We start from the raw sequence: 18,485 nt of genomic DNA, 5'->3' as shown, positions 1-18,485 counted from the left end.
AAAAATCCCAAATCCTTAGCATTTGAACAATTTTTGCATGTAGAATTCTGTGATGTTAGCTTTGTTCACCATAGTATACAACCCTCACCGTCTGTTCCCCAATATTTTCTTGAATAAAAACTCAGTACTTCTTAAGTAATATCCTTCATTTTCTTTGCCCCTTCCGTCTGTCCTTGGTAGCTGTTAATAAACTTTCCATTCTAGATATTCTAGGTATCTCATGAGTGGGATCATACACTATTTTCCTTTTTGGATTTGACGTATTTTGCTCAGCTTAATGTTTTCAAGGCTCAGCGATATGGTGGCAGGTATCAGAATTTCATTTATCTTTATGACTAAATGATTTCCCATTGATTGTGTTTACCATGTTTTGTTTATCCATTCATCTGGTGATGGACATAAGTTATTTCGACTTTCTGCCTAGACAGCATGCCTCATTGCCTTGCACTTTGCAGACACTGCATTGGTTTTGTAGAGATTGAAAGTGTATGGCAGCATCTGCCTGTTGGTGACTTTCTGCTACCAGTATGTGCTCATCTCGTGCCTCTGTGTCACATGTTGATGATTCTCAAAATATTTCAAATTTTTAAAATAATAGTATTAAATATTTCAAATAATAGTATTAGTGTTGGACTGCTAACAACAAGGTCGATGGTTCAAACCCATCAGTTGCTCCTCAGGAGAAAGATGAGGTCATCTGTCCCCATTCAGATGTATAGCTTTAAAAACCTGATATAAAAAAGATTTATAAGTTTAGAAACCCTAGAAAGAGTTGTTGTGAGTGGGAATCTGCTTAATGGCAGTGGATTTGTCAAGTTTTTTATTTTAATAAATCATTTTATTGGGGGCTCTTAAAGCTCTTATACATTTCTTTTAGTCTTGGTGTTTTGAGCCTCAATGAGCTACAATATATTGTGAACATCACTTTTGTAAGCACTGGAACACCCCAAACTCCACGTGACTCACTTTATCGTGCTGGTCACTTAATGGCAGTGTTCTGGAAGGGAAGCCAGGCAAGCCTGCATGGTGGAGCGTGCTGCAGGGCACATGGGAGAGGGCTTGTTCCTCATGCTGATTCCTGTGGTATGGCATTGCTGGGGCACACGTGACTTCATTCTCTTCAGTCCAATGGAATGAAACATTCTGGACGAATTGCACTGCATGGAAGATTATCCCCCCGATCCTTTCTCTTGCACTGAGGAGCTCGTTGGGCTGCTAGCCACAAGGTCAGTAGTCTGAACCCACCAGGGGCTGTGAGGGAGAATGAGGTTTTCTACTCAGTACCATAAAGAATTGCCGTTTCAGAAACTCACACTTCTCCCCTGTCCTATAGGGTCTCTATGAGTTGGAATCCCCTCTAGGGCAGTTAATTTTTCTTTTTTGTGGTTCGCTTTCAACCTCTTTATGGCCTTGGGTTTAAAGTCTGTCTCCTATAAACAGGATGCACTTGGATGAGTTCTAAAATTCATTTTGCCACTCTGCCTTTTGATTGGAGGAGCCCTGGTGGCACACCGGGTTATGCTTTGGGATGTTACCTGCTAGGTTAGTGGTTCGTCCTCACCAGCTGCTCTTCGGGAGAAAGATGAGGCTTCCTCCTCCCATGAGGGGTTCTTGTCCCAGAAGCCCACAGGTCAGTTCTATTCAGTCCTATAGGGTCCGTATGAGTTGCCATGGACTTGACGGCCGTGAGTTGATGTGTTTTGGTTTGACTCTTTCGACTGGCCTGTGTTGTCCATTTCCGTTCACTGGGATTACCTGTCAGGAAGGACTTCTGCCATCTTGTTATTTGTTTGGGGTGTGCATGTGTCTGGATTCGAATCACCCCGATATTTGTCTCTTATTTCCTCACATATGGTGGAAGGATTCCATGGATTAGAAAGCATCGTACGATTTTTAGAATCTGTGGGACTGCATAGAACTTGTGATGTGATAAAAGTTAATTTCAAGTGTTCCTACGTTTCCTCACCCTACTCTCCATAAACAAACAGATAAAATACAGGTAAAATACAGAATGGAATTCAAGGTAAACAATGTCGTGCGTTTCCCAGGGTGGCTCACAGGCTAATCTTGGGAGCTGTTTGGGAATGGCCCCTGTGTCCTGCAGAGCGGTGTTGTCTATGACATCTAATCCACCCGGAGGGGTCCTCAGATTTGATTAGACCCCTGGATTTCAGCTTAGAGAAGAAGACCTCTTAAAAAGGGGAGGCTACATGAAGATGGGACCCCTGGCTCTTAGGTGGGCCGAGGGCCTCTCTGGGCAGGAAGTCGACAGGGAGGAAACAGGCCCTGTTGTTGTTTATTTTCTCATCGAGTGCGGATGAACAAATGAGGGAGCTGCGTTAAGGGCTCTGAAAGCAAGCTGTGACAAGAGATGGGGGTTATCAGTCTTTTCGTCTAGCTTCCTCTGGAAAGAATGCTTATGCCATTGCCGCGGTTCTGCAAGCCTGCACCCCCACCCTCTGCCCCCTCCTCCTCCCACCCCTCACTCCCCTTGATGATTTTAAATGCCTCAGACTGTTGTCAGCCCTGCTGCCAGATGGGGAGAAGGTGGGCCTCATGAATTCTTAATCCTAGAACAAATGGATGAACCAGGGAGCTCCTTCTGCGCACTAAGTAAATTCTTTGTGTGTGTGTGTGTGTGTGTGTGTGTGTGTGCATTCATTCTAATGTCTGGTGGGCCTCCATGTAATCTCTGGACTCCTGTGAACAGATTCTCTAGAAAATTCGTGGGGGCGAGGGTGTAGGTGAGGAGTTCTGTCGGGAGGAATCTTCAGATTTCCGGATCTAAGACTTTACTTGACCTAAGCTTGGCAGAAATCAGAAGAAGGAGGGAGCCGGTCTGCAGCCACGACTAGGCCTGCCACTTGCAAGAGAAAACGTCTTAGGCAGCAGGTCTTACAATGAGTCCAAGGTTGGGCTATTTTGAGGAGTCAGGCATGAAACAAGGAAACCAATGACCAATGACATTTAAACAAGCTGAATAATCCAGAAACTTGCTTTGAGGCTCAACTCTCCATTGCTGCATTTTTGTTGCTTTCACTATCAGCTTCAAAGGTTTCTTTCTCTGGGGTTGGGGCGTGGAGGGGGACTGGGGGTACGGATGAGGGGTGATCTCTCACACACACAGCCTGCCCCAGTAAGAGTCGACATCACAGGAATAAGGTAATGCCTGGTGAAATAACTCACGAGAAATCAGGTTTGACCAGTGCGCTTCTGAGTCAAGGGATTTCAAACGTTTTACAGATGATAGCAATTTCAACCTTCGCAACCTGCAGTGAGTCCATGAAATACAAAAGCAAGACATTGCTCAGTGTGGACTTGATTCAATACCGAAGATTTTTTCAGGTTCTTTGAAATGCTCATATTTTTAACTGAGTCTGACCGTATAATTAAAAGAGTCATGGGTGTTTGAAAGTGATTGGATTCTATGTTGGAAGGAGATGAAATCTTTGATGTGAAACTCAGCCTGCTTGAAATAAAGGAGAGCTCATTCTTGCTGAATGTTTTAGTGAGATGTGAGTATCTAGTATGTGACAGCCGAGCCATTTACCATTGGGTACAAAAGATTCATGTGGTCTCTTGAAGGCCTGCTGGTGTAGTGGAGTACACATTGGCAGCTAACTGTAAGATCAGTGGTTCGAAACCATCAACTGCTCCGCAGGAGAAAGATGAGGTTTTTGTCTCCCATAAGAAAACGGGGAGCTGATGCCAAGGGCTCAAGTAGAAATAAAGTGTTTTGAAAATGTACAGGCAACAAATGTGCTTGACACAATGGATGGATGGGTGGATTGTGATAAGAGTTGTAGGAGCCCCTACTAAAATTATTTTTAAAGAGTTATAGTCTTGGAAACCCACGGGGGCAGCTTTCCTATAAGGTCCCTGTGAGTTGGCATTGACTCAATGGCAGTGAGTTTTGTTGTTGTTTGGGGTATTGAAGTCTTCAGGGAACCCTAGTGGCACCATGTTAAGCATGCACTTGGTTAATCAAAAAAGGGTGGTGATTGGAAACCACCAACTACTTTCTGGGAGAAACATCTGTAAAGATGACCCCCTTGCAGCCCCTGTGGGGTAGTCCTATTCTGACTGATGGGGCCACTGGGAACTGGATCAGTTTGAAGGTAATGGTTTTGCTTTTGCTTTTATGGGTGTGGTTTGGGGTAGGGGAGTTGCTAAAATCCTCACCTTGATACTAACTAAAAATAAAGAAAGTCATTTGAAGAGTCATTCAAAAATATTAGTAGAGAGAAACATTTATTTTCTTGCGAGGTGAGCCATCTGATGTTTTTTCTATAAAATACACAGGGCTAGGGAACATCATTGAAGTGCAAAAAGTTGAGCACTTCCTGGATGTACAATAAAAGCACAGTGTCAAGTTTATTATTAAATGTCATGTATTGCTTCGAAGAACTCCCATAGTATCAGTAGTCTAGACATTCTAGTATTCCCCTTCTCCCCGCCCCCCACAAACATAACATGCATAGCCTATAAAAATACCATAGAGGAAGTCCTAAAATCAAAGATACTATTTAGTTATTGGTCATCGTTAGACTTTCCTACACACAAAAAATAAGATATTAGTGAAAAAAATGCCTCAACTGATGTTTTGATCTGGATTAACTAAAGAAATAAAGGTGTAGGATCAGTGTTAGGAAATTAAAGCTACAATGCTGCAGTGCAAGTGGGGTTCTCAGACTGTAACTCTTTTGGGGAATAGAAAGCCTTGTCATTGCATTATCTGGAGCAGCTGGTAGTTTTGAACTGCAAACCCTGTGGTTAACAGCCCAATGCATAACCATGTCTTCAGTCTTTAATCCACCTCAAATGACTTTCAAACTATAAAATTAATAATAAATAATAAAATATAATAATAATAATAACATATCATAAAATTTCTGAATGGAAAGTACTAGTAATCAAGTCTACACCTCTTGCTTCACAGGTGGGAAACCAAGGCCCAGAGAGAGAGAGTGCTTCAACACAGTTGGTGATGAATGGAGTACAGACTAGAACCTTGTGATGCCCTCTCTGGGCATCTCTGCAGTATTTCATGCTGTTATTTGGGAAACCATATGTGTAGCAACAGCCTTGCCTCCCTGACTCCTTCCTCTCAAATGACTTTCAACTCCCACTTTCATTTGGTCTCAGTCAGGATTCTTGGGTTAGAAGCTTCTCTGGTCCCCATCTCCTGGTCTGTAAAATGAGATAATAGGCTGGCTTTCAGGATTGTTGCAACATGTAAGCGAGTGAGTTCTTAAATAAATACTGTTCTTGAATATACTTGAATAAGACCTGAAAGCTTAAGAAATCGTGTAAAAATGTGTGTCTGGGGAGTGCATTTGCATCACATCTAGCAAGATTCTTTCCAAATTGGTGCCCATTCCTGCCTTTAGTCTCTAGATGGATCTGAGTGTGGACAAGGAGCACAGTCAATGCGGCCACTCGCCCCTCCCTCCATGGTAGCAACGCTTTTCTGATGAGGGCCTGTGGCTGTTGAGCTGACTCATGGCAGCTCGTGGGATCTCCCGTGCTACAGAGTAGAGCTGTTCTAGAGTGTTCTCTTGGTTGGCATCTTCATGGAAGCAGACGAGCAGACTTTTCTTGCACAGTGCTGCTGGGTGGAGTTGAACTGCCAGCCATTAGCTGCTTGGGGATCTTTTGATAACACCACCATAATGGTAAAAGCAGCCACCGGTTATTGGTTATCTACTAAAAGACCTGGTGATCTACTTCCCAAAAGCCAGCCATTAAAAACCCTCTGAAGCCTAGTTGACACAACACTGACACACAAGGGGGTCGCCATACATCAGAGTTGTCTTGGCCACAAATGCTTTTCTTAACAGGACCAGTACTTGCTAAATCCTTCACAGGGATGTTCTCCTCAAGACTGAAACTTGGGTGTTTCATTACTTACATGTGGTAAATGGCAGAGCTTGGACCCAACCCAATGTTTCTGATTCCAAAGCTCTGATTCTTAACTACAACTAGGATTCAAGTACCTATTCCCAAATCACTGGTGGCTCAATTTGTTAAACAACTATGTAGTTTTCTACTTTGCTAGAGCCTTGGTGGCTTAGTGGGTTAGGTGTTGGTTTACCAACCCCAAGACCAGCAGTTCCAACCCACCAGCAATTCCTTGGGAGAAAGATGAGGTTTTCTGCTTCCCTAAAGCTATACAGCCTTAGAAACCCCATGGAGGGTCACTGTGTGTTTCCATCAACTCAATGGTAGTGATTTGTCTATTTGTTGTTGCTTTAGCAGTGTTATCAATTACATTAAGCATGTTATACAACCACCCATGCTGTTGTTGATGTTGTTACGTACCATCAGTTGGCTGTGACTCATAGCAACCCTCTGTACAACAGATGAAAACTTGCCCCATCCTCCTAAGTGTAATGTTTGAGCTCATTGTAGCCCCTGTGTCAATCCATCTTGTAGAGGTTTTCGTATGGATACCGTTAAGTCCCATCATCTAGCAGTTCCCTATACTGGTCTCTCTCTCTCTCTCTCCAGGGCAAATGTGCCCATGATTGTCATCCTTGGAAGAACTTCCCCTTGGGTAAGACTTTGCTCCCTACAAAGACATTTTATAAGGTGCCATGCGTACCCATGAGAGAAAGAGGAGGCTCTCTACTCCCATAGAGAGTTACAGTCTTGGAAACCCACAGGGGCAGTTCTCCTCTGCCCTATAGCGTCTCCAAGGCTCACAGGTGACGTCATAGCAGTGTGTTTGGTTTGGGGGCCTGCATCCGGGTGATTTATAAGGTAATTTTCTTTTGAAGTAGCGGTGATTCAGTATGTTTAAAAGCAAACGGCAATGCGGCACAGTTATTCTGGAATCTGTGGGAGTGGTTATGGGCTGCGAGCATAACCAAAGCCTTCAGAAGCGATAGTGTGGCCGCTCTCCCTGCAGCAGCCTCTCAGAGCTCATGGCATGAGCCCTTCCCGGAGCCGCCCCAGAAATGTTGCCAGGCGCACGTCTCCTTCCTCTTGAGCCCTGCAAAGGGGCTCATTTGTCAGGAAGCCATTTATCTGGCTTCATGACTAGTGGGAGTGAAAAGTGACAAAACAATGTTATCAGAAGCAGTTTTTCACAGTTGTGATAGGCGTCAAGATGGCCCCAAATTGGTCCTGCAATTATGTACTCCATTACTACCAATGGCCAATCAGATCTGTGCCCATGCAGACTGGGGCAAACGTACATCACCTTGATGCTACAGTTCTGGCTGAATTGAGGAGGAAAATTGGCATGAGGTCACCCTGGCTTTTTGAACACAGTCCTATGTTTGGAAGGAGTCAGGGTGCCACAAAGGTTAAGGCACTTGTCTATGAACTCAAAGATTGGTGGTTCGGAATCCATCAGCTGCTCTGAGAGAAAAAAGATGCGGCAAACTGCTTCCATAACCTTGGGAGCCCCGTGGGTCAGTTCTACTCTGTGAGTTGGGATTCACTTGAGTGCTGTAGATTTGGTTTATGACTTGTTTATAATTAAAGCAATTTATTCATTTAGACTATAACTGTGTCTCTGGGGTCTAATTTTTTGTTTGTTTGTTTTTATCATTTTATTAGGGGCTCATACACTCTTATCACAATCCATACATACATCAATTGTGTAAAACGCATTTGTACATGCATTGCCCTCATCATTCTCAAAACATTTCCTCTCCACTTACGCCCCCGGCATTAGGTCCTCATTTTTCCCCTCCCTCCCTGCTCCCCGCTCCCTCATGAGCCCTTGATAATTTATAAATTATTATTTTGTCATATCTTGCCCTGTCCGACGTCTTCCTTCACCCACTTTTCTGTTGTCCATCCCCCAGGGAGGAGGTCACATATTGTTCCTTATAACTGGTTCCCTCTTTCCTATCCACTCTCCCTCTATCCTCCCAGTATCACCACTCATACCACTGGTCCTGTAGGGATCATCCTCCCTGGATTCCCTGTATTTCCAGTTCCTATCTGTACCTATGTACATCCTCTGGTCTAGCCAGACTTGCAAGGTAGAATTCATATCATGATAGTGGGAGCAGGGAGGAAACATTTAGGAACTAGAGGAAAGTTGTATTTTTCATCGTTGTTACATCACCCCCTGACTGGCTCGTCTCCTCCCCGAGACCCCTCTGCAAGGGAGTCTCCAGTGGCCTGCTAATGGGCTTTGGGTCTCCACTCCGCACTCCCCCCATCATTCACTATGGTAAGATTTTTTTGTTCTGATGATGCCATATATCTGGGCTCTAATTTTGCTGACCTTCTCTCTAACCCTGATCGATGCCAAACTTATCCTTGCTGCAAGAACTTGACACAGGTCACTCTCTCTGCTTCAAAGCTGTCTTCCACCAAATTTTCCTAATGTCAGCTTCTTCTCGTCGCTCCCATATCCCTTCACAGAAAACCTCCCAAACCGCCCAGCATTTCTCCATGTGTCCCTGCTTTGTTTGCCTGATAGCGTCCTTTTTGGTTGGTGACTTTGTGTTGTCCTTTGGGTGAACGTTTGGTGTTCCATTCAACAATTCCTGCACACCTTGATTTGTGATATTGATTACAGTCTCCACAACGTAACAGCGCTCCTCCCCCTTCCTCCCTGTATTTCAGCGGTTCCACTCATCAGTCTTCCCTAGCCCTTTCTGCTTTCTGAGCTTTGTTGCTGTTGTTGTTAGGTACCATCGAGTCAGTTCCGACCCCCAGCGACCCATATGCACAGCAGAATAGAGCACTACCTGGTCCTGCACCATCCTCACAATTGTTCTTAAGCTTCAGTCCATTGCTGCGGCCACGGGGTCAATCCGTCTCATTGAGGACCTACTTCTTTTTCATAGCACCTCTGCTGTACCACGCATCATGTCCTTCTCCAGAGAAATGTTGTTCTTGGATCTCAAATGGTAGGATATTCTAAGGAGTGTTTATCTCCCTGGTGTTATGGTTCACCTTATAGGTTGTCTATTACTTACCTGAAAATTTAGCCATGGGGGTAAATTCAGTTCCAGTTTTGAAGGGTGCCTAGGGGTGGTAGACTTGGTGGTTCCACTAGTCTCTATTAGATGAGTAAGCCTGGTCTATTTCTAAATTTTGAGTTTTATTGCAGGATCTCTTATTGTGATCACCTTCAGAGCAGTCAGCAGCTGGGCACCATCTAATTGTTCTGGTTTCAGAGTGATGGAGGCTGGGGTTTGTGTGGTCCATTAGCATTTTGGACAAATAGTTCCCATGTGCCTTTGATTTTGTTCACTCTTTTGTGCTCCGGACCTAACCTGATTTATGATTGCTTTTATTTTGTCTAAATGGTGAAGAAATCTGATGGTGCTCAGCTAGGCCTGTCTTAAAATAAACAGCCACCTCAGTGAGATGATAGCTAAGTGTAAGTTCACAAGGAAGATCCATACCAACCAGCATGATCTAAGGATTGTAAATAATAAAATCCAAGACCAGAGGAGGGAACAATATTAGAGCTTAAGTTCTGAGCACTGTTTTACAGAAGGCTATGGATGACACTGAAAACCCCATTTGCAGGGTCCCCATGTGAATTAAGCGTCTGGTGAATCCCCACTGACCATTAGCTAGGGATTTGAATAGCCTTCCTATCAGACAGAATGCATTGGTAAGTGGACTATTGCAGATGTACTTAGGTTAAAATTCCACACCTTATCAATTGCTCTCCTTTTAACCATTCTAACTCTATTCTAGTTTTTATTATTTTCTGCCTTCTTTTCAAATGAGGTTTTTCTGTTTCATTTTGTTATTGTTAGTTTTGTTTCTCATGGAGACAGTAACTGTACTAATAGTTTGATTAGGGTTCAAAAGGCTAGGGAGAAATCAGAAGCTAACAGTAATAAGTACAAGAAAGAAGAAAATGTTCTAACATTGATCATGATGATGATTGAATAACTCTTTTTAATATGTTTAAACCATTAAATTGTATATGGGAATTATATGTTAATAAAACTTTGAAAAAGCCCAAACCAAAAATCATCATTATTTTGTCTAGTTGCTAATTACTTGTTCTTCCCACCCTCTATTGAGAATAACAGTAACCCATCTGCTAGTTTTTTATATTGTGGTGACCTGTGTATTATTGAGGAGCCCAGGTGGAGTAGTGGTTATGAATTGAGCTACGAACTACAAGGTCAGCAGTTCAAAACCACAAGCCAGCTCCTTGAGAGAAAGATGACTCTTTCTATTCCCCCCAAGAGTTACAGTCTCAAAAATCCACAGGGGCAGTTCTACCCTGTCCTACAGGGTCACTGTGAGTCAGAATTTACCTGATTAAAGAGATTTTTTTTCTTCCGGTTTGTCTGTTGCTGTGATGCTGGAGGCTATGCCACCGGTAATTCATATACCACCAGGGTCACTAATAGTGGACAGGTTTTAGTGGAGCATCCAAATTGAGATAGATTAGGTAGAAAGGCTTAGTGATCTGCTTTGAAAATTAGCCAACAAAAACCTCTGTGGAAACCATAGAGTATTATCTGGTCATATTGCTGGAAGATGAGCCCAGAAGTTGAAGCACTAAAAATATATAAGAACTGCAATACATAACGAATACCAACCAACATGCAGATGGTACAGAACTAGGCAAGGCTTCATCCTCTTGGACATGAGGTTGCTGTGAGTTGGAGTCAATCCTAGGGCAGCTAGCAATATTTAGAATATAAGGACTGTGATATCAGATATCATATTTGATTCCCTGTTACATCCCAGCTGAGGATCATTTAACCTTAGCTGGGATGGTGGCACAGTGGTTAAAGTACTCAGCTGCCAACCGAAATATTGGGGGGTCAAAGCCATCAACTGGTCCACAGGAGAAAGATATGGTAGGCTGTTTCCATAAAGATTATAGTTTTTGGAAACGGAACAGGTCAGTTCTACTCTGCCTTTTGGGGTTGCTATAAGTTTAAAGGTTCAACACTTTTAAGGAGGTCTTGCGCAGCAGATTTACCCAAGATCTCTCGACTGCTGCTTCCATGAGCATTGATTGTGGAACTAAGCAAGACAAAATCCTTGACAGTTTCTGGTCTTCGTCCATTTATTATGATGTTAGCTCTTGGTCCAATTGTGAGGATTTTTGTTTTCTTTAAATTAAGTTGTAATCTACATGGAAGGCTGCAATTTCTGTACGTCATCAGTAAGTGCTTCAAGTCCTCTTCACTTCACAAGCAAGGTGTGTCACCTGACCTAAGCACTAGGATATTTTCGGTTGGAATAAAGAAGACCGAAGCAGTCAATGCTTTTGGATTACGGTGCTGGTAAAGAATATTGAAAGTGTCAGGGACGGCCAAAAGAACCTACAAATCTCTCTTGGAAGAAGTACAGCCAAAGTACTCTTTAGAAGCTTGACTTTGAAGACTTTGTCTCAAATACTTTTGACATATTATTGGGAGAGACCATTCCTTAGAAAAAACATTATGCTTGGTGAAATAGACAGACAGTGAAAAACAGGAAGCCCTTTAAGGAGATGCACTGGCACAGTGGCTGCAACATGGGCTCCCACAGAGCAGCAACTGTGAAGATGGGGCAGGACTGGGTGGGCTGCTGTGAGAAAGAACTGATTCAACAACACTTAGGAACAATAACATGAGTCAGAATAGACTTGATGACAATAAGTTGTATCTCAAGGATTTCCCAATACTTTGCATTTAAGGGTTAAATGTTAGCTGAGTGACTAAGTGGATAATTGAACTCATAATCTTTCAGTTCGACCATACAAGGGGACTTCAAAAATTGGTGGATAAATTTAATTATCTTTCAATTATATTTTTCTACCAACTCTTTGAAGCCCCTTGAATTTCCACAGGCAGGACTTCCTTGGCCTCCCTGATGAGGTTATGGTGTTTGTGTTAGCCCAAGTTGACTAGAGAAACAAATCCAGAGAGACTCATATGTGTGTAAGAAAGAGTTTTCTAAAAAAAAGAAAAAATAGGAAAGAGCTTTCTATAAAAGATTGTACAGCAAGAAAGCATCCCAGCCCAGTCCAGATCAAGTCCATAAGTCCAATATTAGCCCCATCTGTCCGATACCAGTCTATAAATTCCTCTTTATACTCATACAATACATGCAATAACGCTGAATGCAGGAAGATCGCAGACCAGTGGGTGAAAAGTCTTGTGGATCCAGTGGCAGTGGAAGCATCTTAGCGCTGGCATGTGTCTCCATGTGGCTCCTCCAGCTCCAGGGCTCTCATTCCATCAGCATAGCTCCATATGGCTTGTCAACAGGAATCTCTCACAGGGAGAGTGTGTGTCCTGCCTCCAGGGAGGAAGACAGGAGTTCCCAGAATCCTCAGGAGGGCATGCCCACACAGAGGCCTCATTGGCTATGATCTGATTGACAGACTGGACTCTACCCCTTCACTCAAGTTGGCAGATTATGTAGCTGCCACAGTGTTTGGTGCAATCAAGTCAGTTCCAACCTATAATGACCTTATGCACAATAGAACAAAACACTGCCCATTCCTGTGCCACCTCACAATTGTTCCTATGCTTGAGCCCATTGTTGCAGCCACTGTGTCGATCCATCTCATTGATGTCCTTCCTCTTTTTCAATGCCCATCTACTTTACCAAGCATAATGTCCTTCTCCAAGGATTGGTCTCTCCTGTCAACATGTCCAAACACATTTGCATTAGTTGGGTAGAGTAGAGAAGCAAATCCAGGGAGACTCGTATGTGTATAAGAAAGAACTTTATATACAAGAGCAGTTGAATACTGAGAAAATAGCCCAGCCCCATCCAGATCAAGTCCATAAATCTGATATTAGCCCATACGTCCTATACTAAGCTATAAAGTCCTCATCATGAAACACTTGCAATGATGCCGAATGTAGGAAGAACACAGGCAAGTAGGTGGAAGGTCTTATGGATCCAGTGGTGGTGTAAGCATCTCAGTGCTGGCAGGGGTCTTCTTCTCTGGCTTCAGAGCTCTGGCTTCATCAGCCTCTCTCCATGTGTCTTCTCAACAGGGATGTTTCCCAGGGAGTGAGTGGAGAAAGTGTGTCTCCCACCTCCAAGGAAGAAACACAGGAGTTCCCAGAATCCTTAGGAGAAGGCCATGACCACACAGAGGCCTCATTGGCTATATCCTGATTGACAGGCTAGACTCCACCCCTACACTTTTAATCCTCAAATTGACACCAGATTATGTAACTGCCACAAATCCATTCTTCTTTGGTCTTTCCTTTTCCAGTGTCTAGCTTTCACATGTAATGAGGCAATAGAAAATACCATGGCTTGGGTCAGGCACACTTTAGTCCTCAAAGTAATCTCCCTTATTTTCAACACTCTAAAGTGGTCTCGTGCAGCAGATTTACCCAAGGCAACACATGTTTTAATATCTTTTTTTAATTGGGGCGCTTACAGCTCTTAAAACAATCCATCCATCAATTATATCAAACACATTTGTACATATAGTGCCATCATCATTTTCAAAACATTTTCTTTCTACTCAAGCCCTAGATCAGGTCCTCTTTTCCCCTTCCCTCCACCACTCTCCTATCCTCATGACCCCTTGATAAATTATAAATGATTATTATTTTCATTTCTTACACCTTCTGCTGTCTCCCTTCACTCACGGGTTCTTTTGTTTCCTCCAAGTGGTGGTGGTGGGGTATTATATGTTCATCATTGTGATTGGTTCCCCCTTCCTTCCCATTCTCCCCCTCCTTCCCCCTACCCTCTAACTGCTGCTTCCATGAACATTGGTCGTGCGTCCAAGCAAGACAAAACTTGATATTATGATGCTACCTATTGGTCTAGTTATGACGCTTTTGGTCTTCTTTACATTGAGTTGTAATCCACACTGAAGGCTGCAATCCTTGATCCTCACCAGCAAGTGCTTCAAGTCCTCCTTGCTTTCAGCAAGTAAGGTTGTGTCATCTGCATACTGCAGGTTGTTAATAAGCTTTCCTCCAATCTGGATGCTACATTTTTCCTTATATAATCCAGTTTCTCTGATGATTTGCTCAGTGTACAGATTAAGATGAGGCTATGTACCCCTGTTAAATGCATCATATCCTGTTCTTTTATAAAGTTTATCACCACTATAATTTCATATTTATTTGTGTGGTTCCTTAATTAATACAGGTTGCTGTATTAGACTGCAAGAACCAACCCCCATTGTATCACTAACACCCAGCACAACGCTTCACTAATTATATGCAGAATAAATGAATAAGGCCAGGTATGCCGCCAACACCAGAGAAGGCTGTTGGTATCTAGCAGATTCCAGGCACTGGGCTGGAAGCTGAAGGTAGGACTCCTGTACTTGAGGTGTGATGGGTGAGGAGGTGATAAAATCCGGGCAAGAGAGGGAATCAGATTCTGGGGCAAACTAATATTCAATTTCAGAACTTGGTTAAAAGGAGAGGCCTGGGACTTGGGAATAAGACCAAGCTTTAGCACTGACGATTGGAGCACAGAGTTAGAATTGGTTCTGCGGCAAATCTGACTTGATGCTGAGTCAATGGGTCTAAGTCAGTGTAGTACTTCCTTCCCACCTGTGCGCTTGGTCAAAGTCGCCCTCTAAGCAGCTGTGTCTACGATTCCAGGGCACAGGGACTTCCTCCAGGCGCAACCTCCCATTCTTCCATTTGAACCCTATTGTTTTGGTCTGGTTTCCCTGGTTCCTTCCTGTTTCCTTAAATCTAGATTTTCCCTCTTTGCCTATTCCCTTTGGATTGATAACCAGGCTGCTCGGCTTGCCTTGCTTCACCCTGAACCTGTAGCCTTTAGCAAATCCTTCTCTACTTCTCCCTGCACCTAGCACAGGCTCTGGCAAATCCACCCGGACTGAAAGCAGCCTGCTTTCAGTGGCTGGCACTCTACCTGTCTGGGGTGGGAGGCTGGATATTTTAAGGAATATTACTTCCTGAAGGTTTCTGGAGCCCTGGTGGTGTAGTGGTTACAAGTTGGGCTGCAACCCGCAGGGTCAGCCCTTCTAAACCACCAGCCTTTCTCTGGAGAAAGGTGAGGCTTTCTACTCCCATGAAGAGTGAAAGTCTCAGAAACACACAGGGGCCGTTCTACCCTGTCCCATAGTGAAGGGTTGCTATGGATTGGCTTCGATGTGATGGCAGTGAGTTCAGTTTTCTAAACTGACAATGGCAGTAGCTTCTTGCTTCTGAGAATTAGTCTGAGCTTCTTGGTTCCTGCTTTCAAGGCCCTTCATAATTGGGTCCCAACTTATTCTTTCCTTCCAGTGTTGCATCACTCTCGTAACTCACAAATCTGACCCATCAACCAAACCAAACTGCTGACTCGCTGTTATTCCCACTGCTCTCTTTCCCTTGGACGCCCTGTATTCTCATCTCTCCTTGTCAAACGCCTTGAAGACATAGTCCACATGTCTTGTTTTCAGGGAAGTGGTCTTCCCTCCCCCAGCCAGGAAAGTCTCTTCCTCGCCTGTGTCTCGGACACATATTTCATATAAATCTTAGAGAACTGACCTCCCCTGATGCTTCCTACGGTCCTATTTGTGGATGACTTGTCTTTCTTAATGAGAGGAAGAACACTCATAGAAATATATGGTTACAACCCTGAAATATTTTGGGGAAAATATCTAAGAGGTTTGACACCCCCCCCCCTTTTCTTCTTTTCTCTTCATGTTATTAATTTATGTACCTTGTATTTTCCGAGCTTGGATGCCATCATCCATTTCAAGCTGCAGTCGGGTTGCTTCGAGAGTTCTGGCCCGTCCTTGATTTTTAATCTGGCAACTTTCCTGTGGATTTCAACAGTGCACGTGGGGGTTCCCCTTGGCTTTCCTTCTGTGTTTCGGAGGAAGAGGAGCAGCAAGTGGGTAAATACACCCTGGAGGGCATCCCCAAGCAGGCCGCTGGGTTTTTGGATCCTGTTATTTAACAGCCGGGTTCTTGGATCCTGTTATTCAACAGCCGGGTTCTTGGATCCTTAGTTATTTATTCTAAATGCCTCCATGCCAATCGCCTCTTGAGGCTTCTGTTCCAGGTCGGTTTTGAGGAAGCAGAAGTGACCATTCACCCCATCATCAGGGTGCCATGGGGTTCCTTGATAGAGTTTTGGTGAATTAAAGAGGAAGAATTGGTACATCTGAGGTGTGGCGCTGAAGAAGGCTATTGGCTCTAGGATGGACTTCCAGGAGAATGGGGGGAAAATCAGTCTTTGTAGAAATGCAACCAGAAGGCTCCTTAGAAGTGAAGGTGGAGATTTCGGCTTACTTACTTAGGGTATATCATCAGCAAAGGCCAACTGCTAGAAAAGCACATCATGGTTGGTGAAGTTGCGCGTTAGAGACAAGGAGGGTCACCCCCCGTGACATAAGTGGACCCACTAGGCATAATAGCGGATTCAGACATGACAACAATTGTGAAGATGGTGCAGGTCTATGTCATGTTTTATTCTGTTATCTTATTATTTTTTGTTATTTCAATTACTTATTCATTTTAGTCTATTATCCTGTTATTCTGTTACCACAAGTCAGAGCCAATTTAGGGCAACTAACAACACCGCAACATTATACAATCTAGCACACGATATACCCTTTCCCTTTAGCACTTTAGCTTATATTAACTGAGCAGAGAGACTAAGCTCCTTATCTGTGCTGCTATACGGCTGAGACTGAAAACTCAAAGTCCCTGCCATTGAGCCAGTGTAGAACTGCCCCTGGGGGCTCCCGGGGCTGTGAATCTGGAGGAGAGGACACAGCCTCTTCTTTCTCCAGTGAATTGGCTGGTGGTTTCCAACTGCGGACTTAGTGGTTACAGTGTTATGTACTGTCCTCCCAGGGCGCCTGTACACTGAAGAATCCTGGGCCATCTAGGTGTTAGTGGAATTAGGATTCACTTGGTGTTGTCCTGTTGTTTCTTACATCACACCAAGTTTAAGGTTGTTAAAATGATGATCATGAAAACTTACATACAGTGCACTCCGTGGCCACTGGAATTCAATGGATTCATGGAACTGCCTTATTTTCTGGGGTCTTGTATGTTTTCTGTTTTGACACGGTGCAGTCTTACTACTCCTGTATTTTGGACATGCTATCAGGAGAGGCCAGTCCCGGGAGAAGGACATGATGTTTGGTAACGTTTAGGGTCCATGAAAAAGAGGAAGACCCTCAGTTAGATGGGTAGAGCCAGGAGCTGCAACACTGGTATCAACTACGGAAAAGCTGTGAGATGACAGGGGACCGGGCAGTGTTTAGTTCTGTTGCATACGGGGTTGCCATGAGTTGGAAATGACTTGATGGCATCTAACACTGACCGCAAAAGTCTTACCATCATATTTTTCTATCATTCATTTTACTGAATAATATCTGCATTTTCCTTCTCTGACAGGTGTCTGCTGTACTCAGGTTCCAGCTCTCACAGGCTTTACTACAATATGTTAGCCTAGGAAGGGAGGTAAAGGCAGCCCATTGAGCCCTCTCTTTTGTACTCTGGGGCTTACATTAGTAAGGAAGTTGAAAATGAACTTCATTTTCTCCATAGCTTTGAATATGTTTGGCCTGGTAAACCAGCTTCTTGGTTTACCAGAAATTGCAGGTTTAGGGGCTGTGCTTAGGAGCCAGGAATAGGCGTCAGCCTCTAAGTGGAACATTGCACAGCAAATCAAACCCAATAGAGATTCCAGTCAGTCTCTTCTAGTCACTGCCTGACCTGCTCTCCACTCTATGCTCTTCACCACCTCCCTGACTCCTTTGCAGCCCTGGCCAGAACCAGCGTTTCTCTTGGGTGCCTGGTCCTGGGACCCCAGACTTGCAGAAAACCAAGCCCTGCACACGGAACATCTTAGTGTGAGAGTCTCTTCCCAATGGACTTCAGAGACTTACAGGTGTTGACGAAACTCCTCCCATCTGCTGGGCATTGAGAAAATTGGGTCAAGGGCGACCACAGTGCCAGACAGGGGCAGAAGGAGGGGAAAGCCGCTTACTGTCACTAAAGATCTAGGGACCAGCTATAAGGATGGCCATTATCTTCATTGGGGAAGACCCTTTCCTATGTTGAGCAAAATGTATACATCCCTGAAACTCATCTGCTTATGTTCTCTGCTCAAAAGATGTTGAGGCAAGTGTCCCATTCATAAACTTCAAGGTGTCTCGCTTCGTTAAGAAGCTGCTGACGGCTCACTGTCTGTATCATGCCAGTCATTTTCTCATTCTTTATTATAGAAGTCTTTCCTTGTGAAAGACCTTGGGCTTACCCTTGTGAAGAAAAGAAGTATGTGTCTTGGGTAGAAATGCAAATTGTTAGCATGGAGTTGAACTAGAAAGAACTCCCCAGAAACCCTGCAAGAGAGTCATTGACATGTTCTGGGGAGGAGGGTGTCACCTGAACTGCACTATGTGTTAGAAGCTTCCTTCTCCAAGGACTGGTCTCTCCTAACAATGTATCCAGTGTATGTGAGATAGTTTATTGTGCCAGCCTGGCTGATAAACACAAGTGGGATGAACTGAAGGGCAGAGAGATAAAAGACTTGGTGAGTCTCGCCTTTCTTGTCTCTCGCTCTGTGATCATCGGACCAGTGTG

Source organism: Echinops telfairi, unplaced genomic scaffold, assembly GCF_000313985.2.
Source record: "Echinops telfairi isolate 266 unplaced genomic scaffold, ASM31398v2 ScPeMD7_7468;HRSCAF=8506_0, whole genome shotgun sequence".
NCBI lineage: Eukaryota > Metazoa > Chordata > Mammalia > Afrosoricida > Tenrecidae > Echinops > Echinops telfairi.
The sequence above is the reverse complement of the archived record's forward strand: the minus strand, read 5'-3'. Positions refer to the sequence as shown.